We start from the raw sequence: 26,896 nt of genomic DNA, 5'->3' as shown, positions 1-26,896 counted from the left end.
CTGACTGTCTAATTCACCGAGCCCTGCGGCTCGCTTGTGCCGGTTAGCACCGCAACTCCCTTCTCGCACCATTCAACGCCGTTTACTCTTTGAGCACCAGACTTGTTCGCGAACTACTCGGTCTAGTCCCCGACGATGGACCTAGCCTACTCCGACGGAGAATTCCCCGGCGAGAGAAGTTCTCCCGAAACCGAGCCAACCAACCAGATGTCGAGGTCAGTTCGGCGATTCCGGTGGAGCAGAGCGTCCGGTTCGCTGATGCCCCGACGACCTGCGACTGGTGGTATTTCGTCGCGGTCTACTCAGTCTAGTCCCCGGCGGTGGATCTAGCTTACGCCGACGGAGAGTTCCCCGGCGAAGGAGGCTCCCCCGGTACCGATTCTTCTTTTGTTTTAGCACCACAATTTCATGAGCTCTTTGGCTTCCTCTCGTTCCGTTTCGCCAGATCTACTCGATCTAGTCCCCGGCGGTGGATCTAGCCTACTCAACGGGCCATACAGTAGGTGCTGAGGTCTATCCGGCGATTCCGGTTGGAGCGTAACTTCCGGTTCACCGGCGCCCCAACGACCCACTGCTAGCTCTGCGACGCGGTCTACTCGGTCCAATCCCCGGCGGTGGATATAGCCTACTCACGAGCTACCCGGAAGGATGTCGAGGTCGGTTCAGCGATTCCGGTGAAGCTTGACGTCCGGTTCCCAGGCGCCCCGACGACCCAACTCGGTGCTACATCACGCACTACTCAACTGGTCCCCGGCGGTGGACCTAGTCTACACAGTTGGAGAGTTCCCCGGCGGCGGAATTTCTCTCGAAACCCGATTTGCGGTTTCTTGTTGGTCTCTACGCCACTTCCTCTGCAACTCGGAGAGTATGCTCGAGACCACTCTGTTGACAGCGTCCCAGGTATGTTCGTCACGGCACATCTCTTCGACGATATTGTCCGCTGTCATACCAGGTATACCCCTACGAACTTCTTCGAATCTAGGGCATTCGAAGACCACGTGTTCCGGTGTCTCCTGCACGGTCGCACAACCCGGGCAAAGGGGTGACGAAGCATGTCCAAACCGATGCAAGTACTTCCGGAAGCATCCGTGCCCGGACAAAAACTGCGTCAAATGGAAGTTCACCTCTCCATGCTTCCTATGTACCCAGGCCGATACATTTGGGATGAGTCGGTGGGTCCACCTTCCTTTCTCCGCGTTGTCCCACTCCTGTTGCCATTTAGCCAACGCGTTACGTGCATTTCTCCGCTGATAGCATTCCACGTCCTCCGCCAGGGTAATGCAGATGGGGATCATCCCGGCGATAACGCATACTGCCTCCGACGATATTGTTCTGTAGGCACTCGCGACTCGTACGGCCATCAGTCGGAATGTCCTGTTTAGCTTTTCACGGTTCCGCTTGGTTTTCAGCGCAGCACTCCAGGCAGGAACCCCATATCGGAGTATCGATGACGAAACAGTAGATAGCAGACGTCTCGTGCTGCTTCTCGGACCGCCGACGTTTGGCATGATTCTCGCTATTGCGTTCGTTGCCTTCGCCGACTTTTCACAGGCGTAATCAACGTGGTTGTTGAAGCTCAACCGGTCGTCGATTATAACTCCCAATTGCTTCAATGCACGTTTCGATGCAATCACGTGCCCTCCGACGTCGATCTGCATCCGTTGGACCGATCTGCAGTTACTGACCAACAACACCTCCGTCTTGTGGTGAGCTATTTGCAGCTTAACCCCGTTCATCCAGCTCTCGATCGCGTCTATTGTCTCCGTCACCGACACCTCCACTTCTTCAAGTGTCTCACCCATCACCGTTAGTGACACGTCGTCCGCGAAACCAACGATTTTCACTTTCCTAGGCAGCTGCAGCGTTAAGACCCCATCGTACATCCCGTTCCAAAGGGTTGGACCGAGAATGGAGCCCTGAGGAACGCCCGCTGTGACACGCAATGACTTCTGTCCTTCGCTCGTCTCGTACAGCAGCACTCTGCTCTGAAAGTAGCTCTTCAGGATCTGGCATAGATAGTCGGGAACCCTCATTCTATACAGCGCTGCAGCGATGGCTTCCCAGCTGGCACTGTTGAACGCATTCTTCACATCTATCATGACCGCAGCGCAGTATCGATCTCCTCTTCGCTTCTGTTTAGATGACTTCTCAGCACTCTCGAGCACTATCCGAATTGCATCCACTGTCGATGCTCCTTTGCGGAAACCGAATTGCATCTTGGACAGTCCGCGCTCACCTTCCGTGAATTTCGTCAACCTGTTAAGAATGATCCTTTCCAGGAGTTTTCCGAGTGTATCTAGCAGGCATATGGGCCTGTACGAGGTCAGGTGGCCAGGTGGCTTCCCTGGCTTCGGCAGCAACACCAGCTTCTGGACCTTTCACATTTCGGGGAAGTTGCCTTCATTTAGGCACTTCTGCATCACTATCCTGAACATGTCCGGATATGCCAGGATCGCAGCTTTCAGTACCACGTTTGGTATTCCATCCGGACCAGGGGCTTTCTTTGATTTTAGGCGCTTCGATGCTTCTGCTAGCTCGTCGTTAGTCACTTGCCGATCCGTGCTTGCTCGGACACATTTCGGCTGGCGTCGTCGGACCCTTCATTTTCGCCATCACGACTCGGTATGCGTCACCCCAGGGATTGGCGTCTACTTCTCGGCATAGCTCCTTGTGGCACTCTGACTTGCTAAGTCTGATCTCCCGTTTTAAAGCGGCCCTAGCTTCCCGAAACGCTGGCTTACGCTTTTCTCCATCTGGTTCCGACCTTGCTCTTTGGGCCCGCCTTCTGGCTCTAAGACAAGCGGCGCGTAACGTACTAAGCGTCTCGTTCCACCAGTAAGCTGGACGCCGTTTGTTTCGTGGTTCCAGTTTTCGCGGCTCCTTCTTGTTAGGTCAGCCGCATCCACGTTCTCGGTCCCGCCGTTCGGCCGAAATGCCTCAACAAAGAGGTCTTTGTTGAAGGCTTTCGTCTTCCACTTTCGTTCGCCGGTCACCCTTCTCTGTATGTATGTATGTATATATGTATGTATGTATGTATGTATGTATGTATGTATGTATGTATGTATGTATGTATGTATGTATGTATGTATGTATGTATGTATGTATGTGTGTATGTATGTATGTATGTATGTATGTATGTATGTGCGGATTTGTTAACAAAATGTCCACATCGGTTTCTCGGAGATGGCTGAACCGATTTGTACAAACTAAGATTCACATGAAAGGTATAATATTCCCATAGGTTGCTATTGAATTTCATTTTCAACCGACATCTTGTTCCGGATTACGAGTTGAAGAGTATGGTTACAAAACAAAATTTGTTGATTTGTCCACATCGGTTTCTCGGAATTTCCTGAACCGATTTGGCAAACTTGATTTTAAATGAAAGGTCCATCAGCTACTGTTGAATTTTGTGTGGATCCGAGTTCTGGTTCCTGAATTACAGGGTGATACGTACGATTACGCAGCAAATCCCAATTCTAACGAATTCTGCGATGAATGTAAAAAGGTGATTTTTTTTCCAAAATGTAAACACAACTGTTGAATTTGTAGATCTAGGTCACCAACAGTCATTCAAAGCCTTTTTGGCCACACTGGCCACCATCGACGAATATGGAAGCATCCAAATTCAGAATAACGGTTATATTGGTTTCTCGAAAAAAGCTAGACCGATTTGATCAACTTAGTCTCAAATGAAAGGTGTTGCGTCGTCGGAAACTGATTTTAAATTCCATCTCCATCCGACCTCCGGTTCCGGAGTTACGGGTTGTGGAGTGCGATCACATAGAAAACTCAGATTCAAACCGATACCGCGATGAATGCAAAAAAGGTTCTCTTATATATACTTACCAAGTGTAATAAGAATGAAAGACATTTCCATAATGTTATATTGTGCGAACCAGCTATTAAATCATAGTTTGTAGAAATGAGAAAGGCACAATTGCACCTCTAGGTGGATTAAAACAGGTTTTTAGCCAAATAGATACTGTCATGCCCTCATATGATTGATTCGAAGCCAAGAGATGCGAACTAGGGCAACAATATGCTTTATTGCCACAATAAACACATTACCCTATCTTAGTTTATGAGAACAACGCTTACCTCAGTATCTCCAAATAACTGCAAACCGCTTCCAAGCAACAAGTACTTTTTATCGTCGGTTTCTCTTATAGATGTTAAATGCTTTCTGCATCTATACAATATGGATGTCCCTTTCCAAAACATCACACAAGCCAGCAAAAATCTGAGCTGAGAGTAAATGTAAACCACTTTTCCTCTCTGTGAGAATGCTGGTTTTTCTTCGGAAAATATGCATTCGCAGCAGAGTACAGAAACATTGTTGCCATCTAAAAACAAAAAATCATTCGCTTTTGTTTCCAGAATTCACGTAGAGATTTTATTTTGAATTATCGACGCTATTAATAAACTAGCAATTGAAAGAAAATCACGTTTTATTATGGTATGTACAAATGCCGCTGGAGTATGTATTACCGTGGTGACGTCCGCTCACCAGTTAAAATTGGCAACACACAAAGAGCTTGCATTTAGTTCAAAACAGAGAAAAATTTAGTCGTATCGTAGGTTCCGGTAGGTTTGGATGTTTTTCGCACATTGCCCTCTAACCTGTGGTGCACTCAACGAAACCGCGCAACAGTTTTCCGATTTTCAACTTGTCCTCCACACACAACCCTAACTTAGTTGTGAGGATGATTGAGATTAAAAGTGATTTTCAAACTTGATGGCAAAGTGAAATTTGGTACATACGGAAAATCTATCAAACGTGTCTGTTTCGTGCTGGTCCTTCTTAGGAGGATAAGTGCTTTCCAGACATGCTGTGCGGAAATATCGTTTTGTGTCAATTCTGTTTTCTGTAATACTTCGCGAAATTGGCTGAGCAATCCGAATCGCACGGTTGTGTGTTTGCATAAAATTAATTTTCCTTCGGGTGTGTATTTTCGTTTTATACCACGGTAAATAATTTAATGAAGCGTTGTGATCGTCTAGCGGTGAATTGTGTAAATCAACCCAACAGGAAGAGAAACATGTATACATATTTCTAAATACAGATGGAGCGTGTGAGATGACGTTCTTGCCCTAGGGAGTCAAACTGTGGAAACTCAGGCGCCAGCGGCATCATAATATCGCCAAAGGCTAGTGCGCTACAAACAAATTGACTGTATGAGACACAGATGCACAGTGTGATTGATGGAATTAAATTAAAATTGAAAGGAAGCCAGTGCATTTGCACATTGCAAAATTTTGATTAGTTCAATATTATGTTAGCAATAATTACTATTAAATGGTACGTAATCAACATATCGTATTCTAATTTAAATTACAGATGTGGTTATTTAGCAGCTTAGTATCGCTTGCACTAGACCGCACCTACAGTATGTCCTATGAAAAGTGTAAAAACCCATACAACACCTTTAAACCATTCCTGCCTAATATGTTTCTATTTTTTCATAAAACAGTTGGAATCACAATAAACGTATTTTGATCAAGTTAATTCTTTTTCACGCAGTTTTAGAAGCTGTTAATTTTTTACCTTTCCGTACTCAATACAATTCATTTTTCATGCAATTGGATTATTTACAAAACTCCAATTGCATGCAACAGGTAGTGTAAGGCAATCTAAATTGATAGGTTTTGTCAGTTCTCAATAAGATATAAACATAGGGAAGGTATATCCATAATATAATTTCATCCTTTTTTTGTAATTGTCGCTGGCAGCACTGTTTCAGCGGAATCCAATCATATTAGTTGCAATAACTGCAATTATACGCATAATATCGTATATGACCCATCTATCAGTTTAACAGCCATTTCATCGCTAATTGAAAAATAATTATCGAGAATATTTGAACTCGATCTTTGGTCTCAACTAGTATAGAGGAATTCCACGAGGATCCGTCCGAGAATAATTTAAATGCTGATCGACCATCTTGGATTCCTTTGAAATTTTACATATTTCATCGGCATGGAAAACTAAACATTTTCCACAATCAGTAAGATTATTTTGACTCGAGTAATTTTTTAAAAGGGCGTAAACATTTCTACGTGTATTATTTTCATTTTTTTTGATCGATTACTGTATTTTATACAGCAAAATTTTCTGAGGACGAGTTTGAGAGACTGAATATTTATGTGCGAGAAAAATATACACCGAAAAAAAATGTGTGTAATTTTTTACAAAAACAAAAAATTGTGTTAAAATTGAAATTGTAAAAAACCCATTTTTTCCAATTTTTTATATTCTGTCAAAAAAAACCTAAAGCGAAAAGAAACATTTTGAATGTGATTGTATGATGAAGAACTTATAAGTAAAAAGTTTTTCTTGCAATAACTTTATGCATGTTTTTAAATTTCATGCTAATTGACATACAAAAGTGTAATTTTATTACAGAATATAATTCTAACTCTCATTTTAATTCAAAATCCATTTAAATTTTTTTTCCAAAATGCGATAGTTTTCGAGATATTTGGAATTTTGTTCCAACAAAAACAGTTAATTCGTATGATTATGCTCTTTTTAAAAGTTTAAAAGTTCGATCATATTTTGGTTGTTTTCGTATAGCTTTCAAATGGTTTACAATATCATCTTGATGTCAAAGAGAAAGTTACAGGAAATGTTATGGGCCTTTTGAAAAACTTATTATTGTTGATGGAGAAACGCGAATAACTTCTATTCGATTAAAAATTACTTACGCAGCTCACCTGGGTTCGATTCCCCAACCCATACATAGGGTTAGAGATTTTTCTAAAGAAATTTCTCTAACCCGAAAAATAGCTAATGACCCCAAGGTTAAAACCACTTTAATCAAAGCAAAAAAGAAAAATCTTCCTTGAAAGGATTTATTTCTTTGAATTGAAATTTAACGTTCAATAAGTTATTCACGTTTGTTCATCAAAACCAATATGTTTAAAAAAACATGAAATTTCCCATTAATACTCAGTTCCCAGATCAAGGATGATTTGTGTACGACTGTCTCCATATTCTTGCTTCAATAAAAATGGGTCATTCCACGCGAAGTGATCAAAAAAAGATGCAAACTTGAAAACGACCTTCACGGATTTGAACAAAATTTGGAGGAATTGTTCATCTAGGGCCAATATATAAAAACCCAAATTTTTGTGTCAATTGAACCACCCCTCGGGTCATGGGAGCACCCCCCGTTTTGGAAAATTGCCAAAACCCTTGTTTTCTTTTGATCATATCTCCGGTTCTATTTACTCTAGAATCAAGATGGCTTTTGAAGAAAATTGTTCAAGGAGTCTATAAAAAATATTATTTTTTGCCGACAGTGTTGCCAACTATGCATTTTTTTCAGTTAAATAATAAAAGTTAATTTTTCTCTCAATACGTATATTTTAATTTTGAAAATTTTAATGCCATCGCGTTCCTCAGACATATTTACATAAAAAACACTTATCATCCCAATATAATATGAGCGCATCCTGAGATATACCGTTTTGAAGGGAAAAACTCCGATTTTCTCATATAAAAATCCATTTTTATTGGCCAAAATTGAAAAAATCTTCAAACTGTCATAAAAATCAACCCTGATCTGCTAGAAGCAAACCAAATACGTAGTTTTTCGTCATTTCTCGTCTACTTCACGAAAAATTATTTTTGAACTCAGAATACTCAAGTTGGTTTTTTAGTGTTGCGCGCTTGCGATTTTATATGGGAAATTGCGGTTTTTTCTCTTCAAAACGGTGTATCTCAGGATGCGCTCATATTATATTGGGATGATAAGTGTTTTTTATGTAAAAATGTCTGAGGAACGCGATGGCATTAAAATTTTCAAAATTAAAATATACGTATTGAGAGAAAAATTAACTTTTAATATTTAACTGAAAAAATTGTATAGTTGGCAACACTGTCGGCAAAAAATAATATTTTTTGTAGACTCCTTGAACAATTTTCTTCAAAAGCCATCTTGTGGTTTGATTCTAGAGTAAATAGAACCGGAGATATGATCAAAAGAAAATCAAGGGTTTTGGCAATTTTCCAAAACGGGGGGTGCTCCCATGACCCGAGGGGTGGTTCAATTGTCACAAAAATTTGGGTTTTTATATATTGGCCCTAGATGAACAATTCCTCTTAAATTTTGTTCAAATCCGTGGAGGTCGATTACACGTGCCTTGATCACTTCGCATGGAATGACCCAAATACAGAACTGTAACGTGACTGGGTGTAATGTGACAGATCATTGAGAGTATTCCACAAAATCGAAAAAAGGTATTCTTCGGGAAAACTATATATCGAAATATTCTTTGTTTTCCAAGCTTCAACTTAAAACTGTGTTCATGCAAATTCGGGGCCCAACGGAACAGACTTTTTCAATTTAGTCGGGCAACCCCCTAACTCACTGCGAAAATTGTGTAACGTGACAGACGTATCAAAATGGCAATAAAGCGAAAACCGTTCATGACAGAAAATAACTTTCTGTTGAAAAAATGTTCAGTTTAATGACCTTAATAATGTGCAATTGTGATAGAATCTGATTATATCTGATTATTTTTGCAGACTTATCTTATGAAATTTGTGTAAACTTGTAACGTGACAGACAGAAGCCTTGACCAAATGTGTCTTATTTCTGCTATGTGAAACTACACCGTAGCAATTCATGTTAAGTATTGACGTACCCATGCTTCTATTCGTGGGTACAAGGAGGATGACAAAAATGTTGCACTAAAGTGAAGTGATTCGAGGTTTGAAAAAACTGCCAGGTGTTCTTAAAGGTGCTTCGAGCGATGAGTAAGCACAAAGCTCGACCAATAACTTAGGGTAATTTGGGGAGAGATGCCGCAGATTTCTTAAACTCGATCCTGCATCAAATTACTTACCATTCAATATTTGATGAAATCATTTTCATCAATTGCGACAAGTTTCCGAAATATTGTGAAATGGTATTTCTCATGAAAAAAAAATCATCACATTTCGATGAACATTTAAAAAAAAAGGTCATAGCGGGAGAGATGCCGCATGTGCGGGTGAGACGCCGCACCATGGTCACAAACTGAAAAATAATGAACAAAAGTTTTTTAGCAAACGTTGATGTTTTTTCGATTAGGGGTCTTCAGCTGAGTTTCATGGAGTTTGATTAGACCTATAAATCGGCCAGCACCTTCATTTTTCTTAAGGGGGTAATACCAATTCTAGAAACATTTTTTTATTCAACATTTTAAAAATATTTTTCTTTTGCAACCTTAGGTAGGAGTAGCTTAATTAAGGGTACTATTTATTTGTAAGTTTGTACGAGCGATATACATCTATGTGCCTGAAACTTTAAAGATTAAACCGAAGTAACTAAAACTTAGATACATATCGCCCGTTTAAATAGATAGATAGATAGATAGACTCATATTCCTATATGTCACTGTTTTATGTCCGTTAGTTTGAGGATATACCTTATTAATAATCTACACCTGACGTAAATGATCATTTAAGGTTAAGGTTTCAGCGTGAAAAAAACACTTTTGCGAATTTTTTAGAACTTTTATCAAAACTTTTGTACATTATAGTGCATCATTCCAATAACACGCTGTAATTTTTCTATGCAAAAATATCGACAAACGACTCTCGGTGAAGAACCTTTTTGTAGAACGTCGCTGGAAAAAACATGATTTGCGGTGTTACCTGCCATTCAAAAACTACTTAACCGCTTTCTTTCAAACTTTGCATACACATTCTATGTTAAAAAGACCTAATCCCTGTAGTAGATAAAGGTTTCAGGGTAACTAATATACACAAATAGATTGTGCCATTTAACAGTGTAATAACATTCATATATAGTGACTTCTTTGTCGGTAGCATAACATGAATTACCCAGATTCAAAAAAAACTGCAAAAATGCGTATCATATTTCTCAATGTATTAAGTGCGTGACAAAGAAATAATCCCGAGAGAGAGAGAGAGAGAGAGAGAGAGAGAGAGAGAGAGAGAGAGAGAGAGCGAGAGAGCGAGAGTAATCGGTTCGTGCAACGGGTCGAAGATGATATGCTCGGAAATGTTCGGAAAAGTGTCTCGTTCGCTTAGGCTAGCATATGAGAATAAAAGAAAGAATGTGAATGTGTGACAGAGAGAGGTTGAACATCGGAAGGGTGCCCGCGAGCATGTATTGGGCTCCACAAATGCGAACGAGATTTTAGTTTTTCATTCTGTTGGCTAATGTTAGAACAATCGCACGCGAATAAAATTCTGTGGATTGGCAGCAAAACCAAGCGTCATGACAACCCCTACGTTGAGTTTTTGGGATAATTCATTTAAGGGGGTGTTTTCTCATAAAAAGGTGAAATTTTTCGTGAAAAATAGTAATTTTTATGTAAAACGAGTAAAAAACCCCTTGATTGAAAATTTATCTCAAAAACTCAACGAAGGGGTTAGTTATTTTTTTACATTGAATGTGTATGCAAAGTTTGAAAGAAATCGGTTCAATAATTTTGAAATGGCAGGTAACACCGCAAATCATGTTTGCCTAGTGGGGTTCTACAAAAAGCTTCATCACCGAGTCGTTTGTTTTTTGCATAGAAAAATTACAGCATGTTATTGAAATAATTTACTATAATGTACAAAAGTTTTGATCAATTCGTGAAATTAAAATAGATTAAAAATATCACCAATCTTCTGATCATGTTATCTTCCTATGATATCATAGCTTAGGAACTTTAAAAAAATTAGATAAATAAATAGATTTTTTTTTCGTTCGAACGAATACATTCACAAAAGTATGTGTGCAAACTTTGAAGTTTAAATTGGAGGAAATAACGGAACATAGATTTCTAGAATACTATAGTGCGCGACAATACCTCACTCCCCCCTTAAGAATTCATGCGAGCAAGCTTCTAAGTTGGAATAAAATGAGTCAATCTACCATTTTTCAACCGATTTTGGTGATAAGTAGATCGTCAGATGCGGAATTGAATGACCCCTGTTAATAACAATTAAAAGCGATGACGCTTCTTCAGAAGAATGTTGAGCATTTTTTAGAACTTTCATGAAAAAATGGCAAAATATTACTTATTTTCATATTGTTTTCGCAAAACTGCACAATATATTTAAAAAAGAACATAAGTAAGCATATTGTGGGAAAATTCATTTATTCTTCTTTCCAGATACCTCGAAAAATTAAAAATCGGTTAAAAAATGACCGCATAGAATTTTTTTAACGTCAGAAGTCTCGAAAAGTTGTTTTTTTTATAAATCAACAATACAACAATTTTCAAATGTTATTTTGTGCTGCATTTGATGAGATTTACAACCTATACTAGGTTACTTGAAAAGTACAAAATCACTGTAGCACCGTGTTATCAAAGTTTCTCAAAGTTGAAGCATACGCTACATTTACCGTACGTGAGTTCGGTATTCTTTCAAATTTGCGCTCATGCCACTATATATCCAATCAAACCGGCAACCATTTTGACTTTTTTTCGGAACACTGCTAATTCAAATGGTAATTGGATGCATCGATCATATGCTAAATATGAGCTTATTCCAATAGCTCTAGTTTCCCCACAAGAGGTTTCAAGTTTCTAATATATATGGAAACTCGGAAATAAAAACTTTAAATCCAAGAAAAAATTCCGCAGTTACTCCGCATACCTCAAAACTTATGGTCACGTAGCTTATTTCATAACGAACAGCTTTGTTGAAGACTGCATATTGATTGGAGGTTCTCCTATAAAGTTATTTAACTTTGAAAACCAACCGATTTTTTTGAAAATTACTATTCTAAGCATGTGCGAGAAAGAGAGGAAACACATAACTTTATATGACAATATCTTTTTACTTCAAAATCGGATCAATTTGCAGTCTTCGGCAATGTTGATCCTTACACATTAAACTTAATATCTGCAGATTTTGGGATGCACAAGATGACACTGGCATTTTGCGCTGAATTTATTGTTTATACTGCCTATTTTTCATATATTTTCATATACAAACTTCTTGAGAGTGAGCTAGAGTTTTCGGAAAAAGCTCATATTTGATAAATGCTATGTGAAATCAATTACCGTTTGATTTAGCAGTGTTCCGAAAAAAAGTGAAAATTGTAGCCGGTTTAATATCCCATTTAAACTGCATCTCGCTTCTGTGTGCCCAATCTACAAACCGTCGCTGTTGTGCTATCTTATGACAAGCGCCATTTCGCACGTTTCGAGAAAAACGATTTTTAACCTTTGTGAAGGCAAGCTAAAATCTTAACATTAAAGGGCAAGCCGGGCCTCTCAGGCCCGTTTAAATTCAAGCCCCTTTTTGCATTTTTCATATAGAAAGGTTATGCAATCGGTCGAATTTTCGACTTTTTAACCGAGACCAGCAGGGCCAAATCTCTTATACCATTCGACTCAGTTCGTCGAGATCGTAAAATGTCTGTATGTGTGTATGTACGTATGGATGTATGTATAAGGCAAACAATCTCACCGATTTTTCTCAGAGATGGCTGGACCGATTTGCACAAAGTTAGTCTCACATGAAAGGTACAGCCTTCCCATCGGTCGCTATTGATTTTTTATTGATCCGACTTTCGGTTCTGGAGTTACGTGTTGAAGAGTACGATCACACAACAAATTTCCATATAAACTGGTACCACCATGTTGTCCAAATGATGCAATATATATTAAAATATGTGCAACATTACTTGGCTTTGCATGTCTAGATCGTTAATGACCCACCGAAGGTGCTTCGACCACATTGGCCAGCTATGACGGTTCTTGATGCTTCGGGGGAACTTACCAAGTTCCTAAGATAATGTCATACCTATTTCTCAGCGAATTCTTTACCGATTTTTACAAACTTGTTTTCAAATGAAAGGTACAGTAATCCCATTGGCTGCTGTTGAATTTCTTATTGATCCGACTTCCGATTCCGGAATTACAGGATGATGAGTGATGAAAATTCGAACACGCAGCAAATCCCGATTTCAGCGTACAAGGCGATGGATATAAAAAGGTGAATTTTTTTCCCAAAAAGTGAGTATTCGGAAGATCACGTCGACCTTCGATTGGTTCTGAGCTCCATTTCGTTTTAACTCGATCAATACATGTTTCTGGGTTGGTGTTATTTTATTCTGATGCATAACTGGAGTACATATTCAGATTCTTCTTCCGAGTCTGCATCAGATTCATCGTCGGAAGCAATATCATTTGCACCTTTTTCCTCGCTTTGCAAATCAGTTTCGGAATCATCTGCTGTTGAATTTGCTCGAATTTCTTCCATTATTTCAGATTCCTTGAGACGATTGAAAACATGGGCAGATCGTCTTATAGCCATTTCAATTTTTTGTTGCTTCTGGACTCTACAATTTGAATAATTACAACTATAACACAAAGAATAGACAACAAAAATAGACAATAACGACAAAATTAGGTTATGTTGTATCCAAATAATTGTCAAGTAGACCACAGTGGGTGAAATAAAAGTATTTACCCAAAAAATATGACACACGTCACTATCGTATGCTATTTTTTTCTTATAAGAAAAAGCAAAAAGATAAAATCAATCAAAACTTGAAAAAATACCTGCTAATATGAAGATGAACTCATCAAAAAAAATTTCAGATAAATATTAATGTATAAAATCCTTGGTATTACTAGTAAATATTGCATGCACACCGGGCCTACCAGGCCCGGCTTGCCTTTTTGTGCATGTAAAAAATTCAAACATAGCTGCGCATCACTCCATAGATGAAAATTTCACAATTCTTTATTTTTGTTATAGATTTCAAAGCTACTTATCAAAATTTCCATGCCCAAACTTATACTGCATACACATTTTTTTGTAACTAAAAAATTGTAACGTGCCGGGCCTCTGAGACCCGCGTGCCCTTTTGAGGGTTAAAGTTTGAGATTGAATATCTTGCACTTATAAATGATGCAAACAATTCAAAGCAGACAATTGATGCCTCTATCTATTCTGTATTAATCTCTCAAATATTACGAAGATTAGTTGACTATGTTGCGAGTATTAACTAAAAATGTGGGAAAAATCGCACTCACACGTGTCATTGGTGAGGGATTCCATGAGAAACCGGCTGACCGCAAAATATGACCATCGTCGATTCGAACGAAACTTTGCAGGTGTGTTCGCTGTATGAATCTCCATGATATTCTCTGGCAATTTTGATACAAGAGTAATTTTTCAAAAGGGCGTAAACGTTTCTACGTGTATGAATTTCAAATTTTTTTGTTCGATTACTGTATTTTATACAGCAAAACTATCTGAGAACAAGTTACAGGGAATGAATACTTCTGTCCGAAAAAAAAATACACTGAAAAAAATGTTGTGTAATTTTTCAAAAAAACAAAAATTTATGATAAAAATTTAAATTGCGAAAAAACCCATTTTTTTAAATTTTTTATAGTTTGTTACCAAAAACCTAAAGAGAAAAGAAACATTTTGATTGTGATTGCATGATGGAGAAAAAATCGGTAAAAAAGTTTTCCTAACAATAACTTCGTACATGTTTTTAAATTTCATACTAATTGACATACAAAATTGTAATTTTATTACAGAATATAATTCTGAGCACCATTTAAAATCAAAATGCATTTAACAAAAATCTTCCAAAATGCGATAGTTTTCGGGATATTTGAAATTTTGCTACTTCAAAAACAATTAATGCGTGTAATTATGCTCTTTTTAAAAGTTATTCGCGTTACCCCATCAAAAAATGTCAAAAATTTAATGTTTGTCGTTTTAAAGACGTAAAAACAACTTTTTTAGTGTATTTGGATCATGGAGAAGCTTTCAATAAAAAAGTTTTTCTAACAACAACTTTTGACATTTTTTTATAATTCATACTATTTGCAGTCAAAAATACAATTTTCTTTTTGAATATGATTCTAAACGCCATTTTAAATCGAAATGCTCTTAACAAAAATTTTCTAAAATGTAGTATTTATATTTTAACTTTTTTTAACAACACAATTATTTTGTTTTATTACGACCTTTTCATAAGTTAGTCGCGTTTCTCCATCAACAATAATAGGTTTTTCAAAAGGCCCGTAAACTTTCCTGCAACTTTCTCTTTGACATCAAGGCGATATTGTAAACCATTTGAAAGTTACATGAAAGCAACCAAAATATATTTCAACCATAGGGTTGATTAAACTATATAGCTGAATCATATTTTGGTTGTTTTCATGTAACTTTAAAATGTTTCACAATATCGCCTTGATGTCAAAGAGAAAGTTACAGGAAAGTTTACGGGCCTTTTGAAAAACCTATTATTGTTGAAACGTAAATAACTTATGAAAAGGTAGTAATAAAACAAAATAATTGTGTTGTTAAAACAAAAGTTAAAATATCCCGAGAACTACTACATTTTAGAAATTTTTTGTTAAGAGCATTTCGATTTAAAATGGCGTTTAGAATCATATTCAAAAAAAATGTATTTTTGACTTCAAATAGTAAGAATTATAAAAAAATGTTGAAAGTTGTTGTTAGGAAAACTTTTTTATTGAAAGCTTCTCCATGATCCAAATACACTAAAAAAGTTGCTTTTACGTCTTTAAAACGATAAACATTAAATTTTTGACATTTTTTGATGGGGTAACGCGAATAACTTTTAAAAAGAGCATAATTACACGAATTAATTGTTTTTGAAGGAGCAAAATTTCAAATATCTCGAAAACTATCGCATTTTGGAAGATTTTTGTTAAATGCATCTTGATTTTAAATGGTGCTTAGAATTATATTCTGTAATAGAATTACAATTTTGTATGTCTATTAGTATGAAATTTAAAAACATGTACGAAGTTATTGTTAGGAAAACTTTTTTACCGATTTTTTCTCCATCATGCTGTTGGCTTTTGGCAATAAAATATAAAAATTTTAAAAAAATGGGTTTTTTCGCAATTTAAATTTTTATGATAAATTTTTGTTTTTTTTTTTTGAAAAATTACATAACATTTTTTTCAGTGTATATTTTTTTCAGACAGAAGTATTCATTCCCTGTAATTCGTTCTCAGATAGTTTTGCTGTATAAAATACAGTAATCGAACAAAAAAATTTGAAATTCATTCACGTAGAAACGTTTACGCCCTTTTGAAAAGTTGCTCTTGAGTCAAAATAATCTTATTACCTGTGGAAAATATTTAGTCTTGCATGACGGTGAAACGTGTAAAGTTTCATCGGAATCTAAGATGGTCGGTCACGATTTTAAAGATTTTCGGACGGATCTTCGTGGACTTCCTCAGGTGTGTATTTATGACAAAATTTGTATGGCGTGTCATAATCGTGCATGGAAAATTTTACATGGAAAAAAGCATCAATTTTTTACTTTTATTCATATCTATTTACTTTTATTCATAGTTATTTTTGGCTACAGTGTTGCCAAATATGCTATATTTCCATTTTAAAACCAAAGCTACATTTTTCTCGCATTTTTGTTTTGAAAATTTGTATGCCATTGTGTTCCTCATAAAAAACATCTTATGCATCACGATAATTTGAGCCAATTCCCAAACACAGTCATTTGAAGCAAAAAATTTCTCAGCACATTTCTCTCTATATCTCAGTAACCAAGCAGAATGTCAAAGTTCTGACAACGCTACTTTGTAGAGATTTTTTAGACGAGTAATGTGCCATATATAACTCAGTTTACCCCAAAATGGCGTTAGTCATAAGATAGCACAACAGCGATGAAATAGTGTCTAGTATATGCAATTTGAAACAAATATTAACAACTTCACTGTCGCTATTTGTGTTTACTTATATTGCATTATTGTTTACTTAGACGATGGCATTTTGCTTCTTGTATAGTTTTAGCTCTACGTTAGACGTATCAAATAGAAGTAAATTTATCAAAAGTTTTGCATGGCACCAAAGACCGGTATTTTCCGTACCGGTATTTTGGTACCAAAAAGGGATCGCCATTCCCCGGATTTTCGATGCCGGTATTACTGGTTCCACAATCCTAACAGGAACAATACTTTGCTTTTTGCTTGCAAAAAATCGAAATTGCTTTTGTTGCTACCTGGAGCCACTGGTGGTTTTAAATTACAAGAATAATAGCGCAAAATTGCCATTGGATTGGATATAGCAAACTAAAATGGTTATTTGACGTGATAAGAAAATAGGCATACTAAAAATTTATCTTATATTGCAGCTCACCTGGGTTCGATCCCTAAACCTACACATAGAATTAGAAATTTTTCCAAAAGTAATTGTTCTAACCCGAAAAAACAAGCAAATGGCCATAAGGTTAAAACCTCTATAATTGAGAAAAAAAATATGTATGATTGAAACAAACTTCCAAATTTGCAATTAGTTTTATGGTTTGTGGCGTAAGTATCAATACCTTAAAAACTGAACTAAAGGGAATGGGTCCCACAAATGAATTTAAGAAGCGGGAGAATGGATGTTGAAAACATCACCCCATCCTTGCAGTGGACCCGGCAATCATTAGGATTCCGCGTTGTGTGGTGAGTAACAATCTGGCAAACTGCTGCATCGTATTGGCGACTCAATTCTAGTCCACCACGAAAGTAAATTTCCAAACAAGCATCCCCACACAAACAATCAATCAAACATTCGATCTATTTATAACCTTTACACAATGCAGGCGGGAGTGACTTTAATATCATTTGTTCGCCTCGCTGTTAAATTTGTAGACATTTATTACATCTACAAGGCGGTTTACTTATGTTGTCTTTATTAAGGAGACTACCGAACTATTTCGTCAATTACGTTGCTTGCGTCAATTGCGTCGAAATGAATGTCTGATGATGACATATATTGTCTTCGAACTAATAATTTTCGTACAGACTGAAATACTATACTAACTTAAACCTATTTTCAATTTGAACATATCTCTACTTAAATTAAAGTCAAAATGATGAAACACGCTATTGAAGTACTGCCAGCAAACATCTACCGGGTTATTCTGGCCGTACTGCGTGCGATGAGTAGAGCGCCGAAAAAAGTCCATTCTCCGCAGAGACCTACCAGGAACGTTGAAGTCCAGCTTAGCGAGAAGCAGAGGGCAGTCAATGTTGCCAGCGAGAAGATCGAACACAAAAAAGTCGCTGCAGAAAAACTCGCCTGTTTCGTAGCGTAGGCAGGTTGATAAGAGCACAACGATGCTCATACGGTGGTAGTTCAAATCGATTTCGCCAGGGAAGCCGTCGAAGGGCATACCGGACGAAGCTCTTTTGCACCCGTTCTATGCGATTAATGTGTACGGTGTGATACGGTGCCCAAACGATAACTCTATACTCTAGAATGCTGCGTACCAGACTGATGTACAGTGTCTTCAGGCAGTAGACGTCGTTGAAATCTTGGGTGTTTCGTTTGATGAGTCCTAGTACTGCATAGGCTTTAGCAGTTACTGCATTGAAGTGTTCGATGAAACGTAGCTTACGGTCAAGTATAACACCAAGGTCCTTGATTGATGAAACTCGTTCTACTGGGGCAGCGCTCACTGCATACTCAAACGTAATTAGCGAGAGTATTCGTGTGAATGTGATTATGTAGCATTTCTGAATGTTTATAGTAATTCCGTTTCTATCACACCAACTCATGATCCTATCTATGTCCATCTGAAGTACACAACAATCCACCAGAGTTGTTATGATGCGATAAATTTTCAGATCATCTGCGTACATCATTTTACACGATGTCAATTCGCTGCAAATGTCATTCACAAAGAGCACGAACAGAAGCGGTCCAAGGTGACTCCCTTGAGGTACACCCGATGTGATGTCGAATAAGTCTGAAAGTACAGTTCCAAGTCGCAATGTCAATATCTTTGCTTCTTTTCTATCAATCAGAGTCATCAAAAAATCATATTTATAATCACTATTTTTCATTTGTCGTTTCATACATTGATTAATCGTAAATATTTTGTTAGCAGCCATTTTCGAACTTTATATACCGCATATTTGTCCCGAAATAACAAAGTTGTTATTTTGTGTATTTACAAAGTTATGAATGATTTTTGTTGAAAAACATACCTTTTTTACAAACTAAATAATTGTTTTAAAAAAATAACGCTCTCGCAGTATTTTTACCAAAAACTTCCGAAATGAACAAAAACTAACAAAGTTTCAAATGAAATTAAGAGATAGAAAAGTCATTTGCAATCCTTGATGATAGCTTTGGAGAAAACAAGTTTTGTTTTAAAAATCGTCTGTAGCTATCCAAACTTGATTGCTTCGGCAAAAAGTGCGTCAATACAAATCTTTAAAAAAAATTAGATGAAAGCATTTGCGAGAAATTAAAGCAAAAAAGAAAATATACGAAAAACAAGCTTGACGATAACACGGTAACTAGTTCATCGTTTGACCCTAATTTAACTTATTTAAACTGAATTCTAAAATTTAAATCATTTTATTTCTTTATAATCAGAATAAACTTATTATGTGTAACAAAAAAATTGGATCGCTCTTTTGCAGTTTTATGATCATTTTATTTTTATACGTTTTCGAGATTTTACAGCTTCAAGTTGGCTCAAATTTTCTCGATAGAGTGAAGTTCTGAAATGGTTGAAGGTTGACGATCTCTTTTATTTCAAAACCCAACATTATTGGTGCCTTACCAGTCCGGAAGGGTTCAGGCATAGCGAAGAAGCTAAATTTTGAAGGGTTTGCTGTTGACGGTCCCATATGTAATGAATACCTGGAGCATTTTGCCACATCTGCAGGACGCTTGCCAGACACAGATTTGTTACACATCGTGTTCTGCTTGTTGTTGCGGTTCGGTTCCATTCAAAGTTTGTACAATTGTGGTCTAAACATGTCATTGTTCTTGTTCAATATAAATTGCAATTTGATTCGAAATCTTTGAGCGACGCTTGAATTGTTATCTGTATAGTCGAAAGTCATACATAGTTCCACTATGTTGTTAACTAATACATTTATTATTTCCAGCCGGTAAAATTCAAGGGAATTTTTTTTTTAATAAATGAACAGTCGGTGTCAAAATTTACCAGTGTGGGTAGGAACTATAAACACCACGTCTTCTATAGTGAAATATTCTACTTGTAAATTTTACATTACGAATAAAGATTCTGTCGATTCTAATTAACCCTCCGGAAGTCGCGCAAATGGCTTCTTCCGTGAGCCGCTAGTGCGCTAAGACGATTTCGCTACATTTTCAGCGCAGCGTGCACTCAGTGCACTAGCGCGACTTCCGGAAGGTTAACGGTATATAGAGGTGAAAATCGAAAGAAATCTCTATATTATCACGTAACATCAGACTACCGTATATAGTCATAAGCTGCAATCACTGTATCCCATACGTCATTGCTTCACAGCCCAATTGGTCTATTTGATCTAGTCACTTTAGTATATGACTCCAGGATTTTCAGGTTTGGTTCACTTCATTTTCGGGAAGATGAAGCCTTTACGTTTGATATATTTTAAAAAAAAAACCTAGCACAGCGTTGTAACAACGTCAGCCTTAATAGCATTAATTGTCACCAATAATTTCACATGCACTATACAACACTGTCTTTCTATTTTATTAAGCTAAAGACACGAGCTTCACTTGATAATTTGAGGTCTGAAATGCAGTAGTTTCACATATACACTATCTCCACGAAATGATACAGCTTAAAATCAAAATGATTGGCATGTACGTGGTCATGGCCTAATGAACAACTTCATTGTGGACACGAACTTTGTAGACTGTTAGACAGTCGAAATTCAACTAGTTAAAAATGCACAATCTGATATCTAATAATAGTGCTACGTAATGAGAGTTTCGAACCAAACATTTCATCATGAATTACAATGTATACAAGAACTACACCGTGGTAGAATTCCATATCAAACAGCTTGCTAATCACACGAACATTAGTTTTATAATTAACTTCGCCGAAGACGCCGATTGTCTAGGCTGTCAGGATCAATTGATAATTTGAAAATCATTATATCATATGTATGTACACTAATACCACGTAGAAAGAAAGTTCCGAATCAAACAGATAATAACCACACGGTCTTGTCTTTCAATTCAAGTTCGCTGAATGCGCGAACTTTGTAGGAAATCAGGATCACCAGATAAAACATGACCAATAATGTATTATTATTTCACATATACATTAGTGCCACGTATCGACAGAAGTTCGAGTTAAAATGGTTGTCATGCGCATGGGCATGGCATTTTGAACAGTTTTTCCAAAGACACGGATCTTCTAGGCCGTTAGGAAAACGAGATGAAACAAGTTAAAGTGCACAACTTCACATGTATACTAGTGTGACATAGCGACAGACTTCCAATCTGAAATGGTTACCTGGCAAGTCGCTTTGGCGTAAAAAACAGCTTTGCTGAAGGAAGCAAAGATGTGGATAATCAGGATTTCAAAATTCACCCCTACCTAGGTGATGCTAAACTTTTCGTGCAGTATTCAATATGGGTGTTGAAATGCTTAAATTCCAATCTTATTACCGGCAATTTATAAATGCGAGACACACTGTATGAGCATAAGAAATGCATCAATGTCCGAAGAAAGAGCTAGCTTATGTCAATAAAGACATTTGTCCGCAGCTACCATTTAGCTGTCCATAGATTGACCGATTTATTTCAAACTTTGCATACACATTCTATATAAAAAATGCCTAACCCCTACGTTAAGTTTTGAGATAATTTTTCAATTAAGGGGTTTTTTACTAATAAAATGGCGGAATTGCTGTTTTTCAAGAAAAATTTCGCTATTTTATGAGTAAAAAGCCCCCTTAATTGAAAAATTATCCCAAAAACTCTACGTTGGGGTTAGGTATTTTTTACGTAGAATGTGTATGCCAATTGTGACATAAATCGGTCAAGTAGTTTTTGAATGGCAGCTAACACCGCAAATCGTGTTTTTCCAGAGACGTTCCACAAAAAGCTTCGTCACCGAGTCACTAATTGATAGTTTTGCACGAAAAATTACAGAATGTTATAGAAATAATGTAGTATAATGTACAAAAGTTTCGATCAATTCGCTTCACCCATTTTTCTCAAAATTGACAAAAAAAATGATTTTTTTTTCGCTAGAACCCTTACCTCCCCCGACACCACCCACCCCCGACCCTTAAAGAATCATGTTTGTCAAGGTCGGTCAAAAATCGTAAAAAATATTCTTTTCCTTCAAGTGTAGGTTAGTAAGAATTTTATTTCAAATTTTTGAAATCGAAGCAGTAGTAGCAATGTTATAGCGTTTGTCATCTTGCTCCCATGCGATAATTATTATATTAGTATTAGTATCTCATACTGATTTTACAACATAAAAATTCTACTACACAAGACATTTAATAAAAATGTGGCTTCATATCTTTACAAAACTTCATTTTTTTCGTTATTTTCCCTAACCACAACATATATTACACACTAAGAAATCATTTCTTTAACCACCATTATCCTCTGTAATCGCAATAATAATTCTAGAGAAAATTTTCAATAGGACGTAAGTAACAATGAGAGATTCTCTTTGAGGTCTTTCTCTTCTGTTCATTACTCGGCCATTTTAACATTTATTACTCTACTCTTTTCATAATATTGTAGTAAAAACCGTCGGCTTTCGATATGTACTGGAAAATTAGTACAAAGTGTTGTAATGACGTCGTAATAAACGAAAGAGAAAGTAAACAAAGAGAGGCTCTCAATGTTACTTACGTCCTATTGAAAATTTTCTCTAGAATTCTTTGTTACTATGCTTTAATTGCCGCAAGGTTCTACTGTATCGATTTTGTTGGCTATTTTCGGCAAATTTAAGACTAAGAGAAACGAAAGCAGATATTCTAGAGCTACTAGGCAGGCTCATATGGCCATGATCGAAAGGAAATGTGAAGAATCCTTTGCCTTCAGGAGTTTGCTAATTAGGAGTTTGGCGTGGCACCCAAGTCTACCGCATGGTCTCATAATCATGGTTTACCGCCGACGCCGGCGAATACCTATCCGTCTTCCATTTTCATTGCTTTCGTTTCTCTTAGTCTTAAATTTTCCGAAAATAGCCAACAATATCGATACAGTAAATAATAATTCTTTGCAAAATATTTTAAAACAAAAAAATATTCAATTTTTAAAAATCATTTGAATTTAAACATTAAACCACAGACTAACAGACATAACACTATGAGGAAATTTCCGTAAAAAAGATCGATCCAGAAATTTTCCCAGAACACTAGCTCCACCTTTTACACACGGTCCCAAGCACTCATTTGCTGTTAGTTTACCCCCAGGCTTGGGAACATTTTTTTACGGCAGCCCTAAGTTTGCGCCGCTAAAACAACAAAAATGATCCATAAAACATTGAAAAACGATCCATAAAAAAGTTGTCCATGTTCCATAAAACAAAACCCATAAAACAGTGTGAATGATCCATAAAAAAGGGTGTTTTGATCCATAGATTATGTGAAATTGAACCATAAAATTGTAGCAAAAGAGCACTAAAATAGTAATAAAAGAGCAATTAAAATCAACCAATGTCCCATAAAAATATTGGAAATGTTCCATAAAATGTTACATTTTGCGCCATAAATTAACTGACATTGATCCATAGAATATTAAAAATGTGCATTAAAACAAATCGATATGTTCCATAATATCTTCAAAAATGATCCACGGTATTACAAAATGGAGCAATAAAATGTTAGAACTTTTTCTAACATAAATTTGATGAAAATGTTTGCTAAATAATTTTTATTGGTCCATAGAAGATGTAAAAATGAACATTAGAAATGCTATGTATTGATTCATATATCGAACGTTAAATTATGGTTCATGGATATTTATAAAACGATCCATAAGAAAAGAAAATGTAAACGATCCATTAATATGCTTATGCACCAGAAAAATTAAATTTATTCTATTCGAACTAATAATAATAAAGTATATTATATTTGGTTGAAATTCCAAACTACAACAAACAATGCATACATTATAGTTAGAAAACTTTAGCTTCCATATCCCACTAGTCAGGTAACTGACCTTCGCTAACTTAAAATCATTGTGGCAACTCTTTAAAGGGCAGGGTATCTATGACATTAGCGCGCTGAGAGTTATTAGACCACTGATACAGACTGGCATGAGTCGCAAATACCAAATATCTGAAGCGAAAACAGACACTTTATACACGAACATTGACTAATGTGGCTAAGCCACATCGCTTTCTAGTGCACTGTCCGACTTCGCTACCGCTCAGTCGGCTTTTAACTGGCTATAGCCCCTATGTTTAAGTAGACCGGGCAAACGAGAGGATCACAGGTTCGCTTGCAATTCCAGCTACGGGTTAATCAATGCCTCGTCCAACGGATCCTCAGCGGCTTTGCGCCGCTTCGGATCCTTGGCCTCGGATATGCGGCCAAGCCGCATCACACTAGCTCCCAGTATAAGCTCACTTGTTAAAACACTGTCACTGTTATGAGTATTATTTAACACAACTTATTTTTTCAGTTTACCATACTTTGGTTAATAATTTTACATTTCCTCGGATTCGGTTTATTTAGGTTAAAATAGTTGCCACAATGATTTCAGGTTAGCGAAGGTCAGTTACCTGACTAGCGGGATACGGAAGCTTAAGTTTTCTAACTATAATGTATGCATTGTTTGTTGTAGTTTGGAATTCCAACCAAATGTAATATACTTTATTATTAGTTCGAATAGCAAAAATTTCGCATGAATTCATTAAATTTAATTTTTCTGGTGCATAAGCACATATTAATGGATCGTTTTACATTTTCTTTTCTTATGGATCGTTTTATAAATATCCATGAACCATAATTTTAGGTTCGATATATGAATCAATACATAGCATTTCTAATGTTCATTTTTACATCTTCTATGGACCAAGAAAAACTATTTAGCAAACATTTTCATCAAATTTATGGAACTTTTTCTAACATTTTATTGCTCCATTTTGTAATACCGTGAAACATATTTGTCGATATTATGGAACATATCGACGTATTTTAATGTACATTTTTAATATTCTATGGATCAATGTCAGTTAATTTATGGCGCAAAATGTAACATTTTGAAACATTTCCAATATTTTTATGGGACATTGGTTGATTTTAATTGCTCTTTTATTACTATTTCAGTGCTCTTTTGCGACCATTTTATGGTTCAATTTTACATAATCTATGGATCAAATCGCACTTTTTTTCATTCACACTGTCTTATGGATTTTCAGATTTGTTTTATGGAACATGGACAACTTTTTTACAATTTGTCGTTTTACAATTCTTTATGGATTATTTTAAACATTTTATATGCAAAAGTATATTTTCCCTTTTTTACTAATGGTCTATCTCCCATATGCTTGTTCATATGTCAGTGGCGCCAAAATTTCAAAAGCGGTCGCAGTCCCAACTAAAAATATATTTAAAATGACCGTTAAAGCGAGCGAAGCTTTGTTTTTGGGTGTTATGTCTGTTAGTCTGTGATTAAACTATAGGTAGCGCAAAATTCACCCATGCGGAGGTAAAAACAACGAGACATAACACACCACAACAATAAGATATAATGCTTCAAAATAACGCGGCAGAATGCACCGCGAACCTGTAAGCTGTTTTGTTTTCTTTCTGGATTTCACAAAGGGGTGCCAGAAAATCGCATTTAATTTAGCATTTATCAAGTTTTCAGAACGATATTTTCGCTTTCGATTAAAAATCAGTAAGGTACGACCTTTTGCCCCCAATAGAAATAAATCTAACAAAAGTAAATTATTTAGATCATTTTTTTCATATTAATACAAAATAACGATTAACGATAATAATAGCTCAGGAATGCATCAGTATACTGGTAGAATCAACATTTACATGTACTCTAAATTTCAATTACACGAGCCACAATAATTACACGACAAAAGCAAGTTATTTTTTTCTATTTTATATCTCAGGCTACAATTAACATACAGTTGACAAACTTTGACAGTATAGGTTTACTATGACGAACTTCCGGCTACACACTTAATTTTTTCTGCCGAATCTCAACTGTTTTAGCATCTTTTGCCGAAATCTCAACAGCTGAGATCTCAGTAAACAATTTTTTGGCTGAGATCTCAGTAAAAGTGACGTTTCATAGCTGATCCTCGAAAAACATTTCACCGAAAATCAGCTAACAAATCTCACTTTACTGAGATATCAGTTTCTAAATTTGCTGATTACACAGCTGTTGAGAAATTGCCGAGCCGAATTGAGTGTGTAGTGTTACATTTTTTAAGAAATTTTCTGCAACTTTAGATAAAAGTAAGGGGTGGATTTTGCTCCGGCGCTGCGTTTAACCGCATCTTCCTCCTATATATAATAACATAATTATGTTAGCGCTCCTGCATTTGTATGATAAATATCGTATCGATCTGTTACGTTTATTTTAGTGCGTGATGTTTTTTGAACAGATTTTTCGATTTACAGCCATTGTTTATGCATCGATCCAATCAACGCTACGCACTCTAGCCGTTATTTTATTTTCCTTCTATGTACATATAAGACATGATATAATATCCCATCACTCCAGTCAGTCACCGGGTTGTAATAGACAGAACATCACAAGCGCACGAAAATTCCCGCACATGAAATGTAGTTAGCGGATATGATAACGCTTTTCCTGCTTGCACACAAACTGAAAGTATCTGAACGTGACTAAACAACTGAATAGAAGATATTAGAGGATTTTAAATTTGTTCGATTCCAATTAAAAGAGATTTTTAATTCGATTGGGTTTTCCATATACCTAAAGGCAGAAAAATATAAAGAACGTAGATAATACCAAGCAATAAAGTAGTTTTAACGCTTTGCACAAGTCCACAAATTATTTTAGTTCAGTAATTCTAACTAAGCTATCGTCTAACATTCACATTTTTCTGTATGAAAAGGCAAAAGTCAGAGTAATAAATCATTTCTGCACCATACCATTTGCTCACTACAGCAGTGTCTTGACATTATTTGTGCACGATTAGAGTAATTC

At 36.5% G+C, this 26,896-nt stretch overlaps 1 long non-coding RNA gene across 1 annotated transcript in view; it reads left to right on the top strand.

Annotated features, from left to right (window-relative positions):
* Positions 1–4,582: 4,582 nt before the first annotated feature.
* Positions 4,583–26,896, top strand: part of LOC131677836 (uncharacterized) — a 36,106-nt gene continuing 13,792 nt past the window's right edge. The window contains exon 1 of the long non-coding RNA XR_009303434.1: positions 4,583–5,302. This is a non-coding gene — a long non-coding RNA (uncharacterized LOC131677836). The remainder of the gene's footprint in view (positions 5,303–26,896) is intronic.

The sequence above is a fragment of the Topomyia yanbarensis genome, chromosome 1 (genome assembly GCF_030247195.1).
Source record: "Topomyia yanbarensis strain Yona2022 chromosome 1, ASM3024719v1, whole genome shotgun sequence".
NCBI classification, from domain to species: domain Eukaryota; kingdom Metazoa; phylum Arthropoda; class Insecta; order Diptera; family Culicidae; genus Topomyia; species Topomyia yanbarensis.
This window is presented reverse-complemented; position numbering and strand designations above follow the sequence as displayed.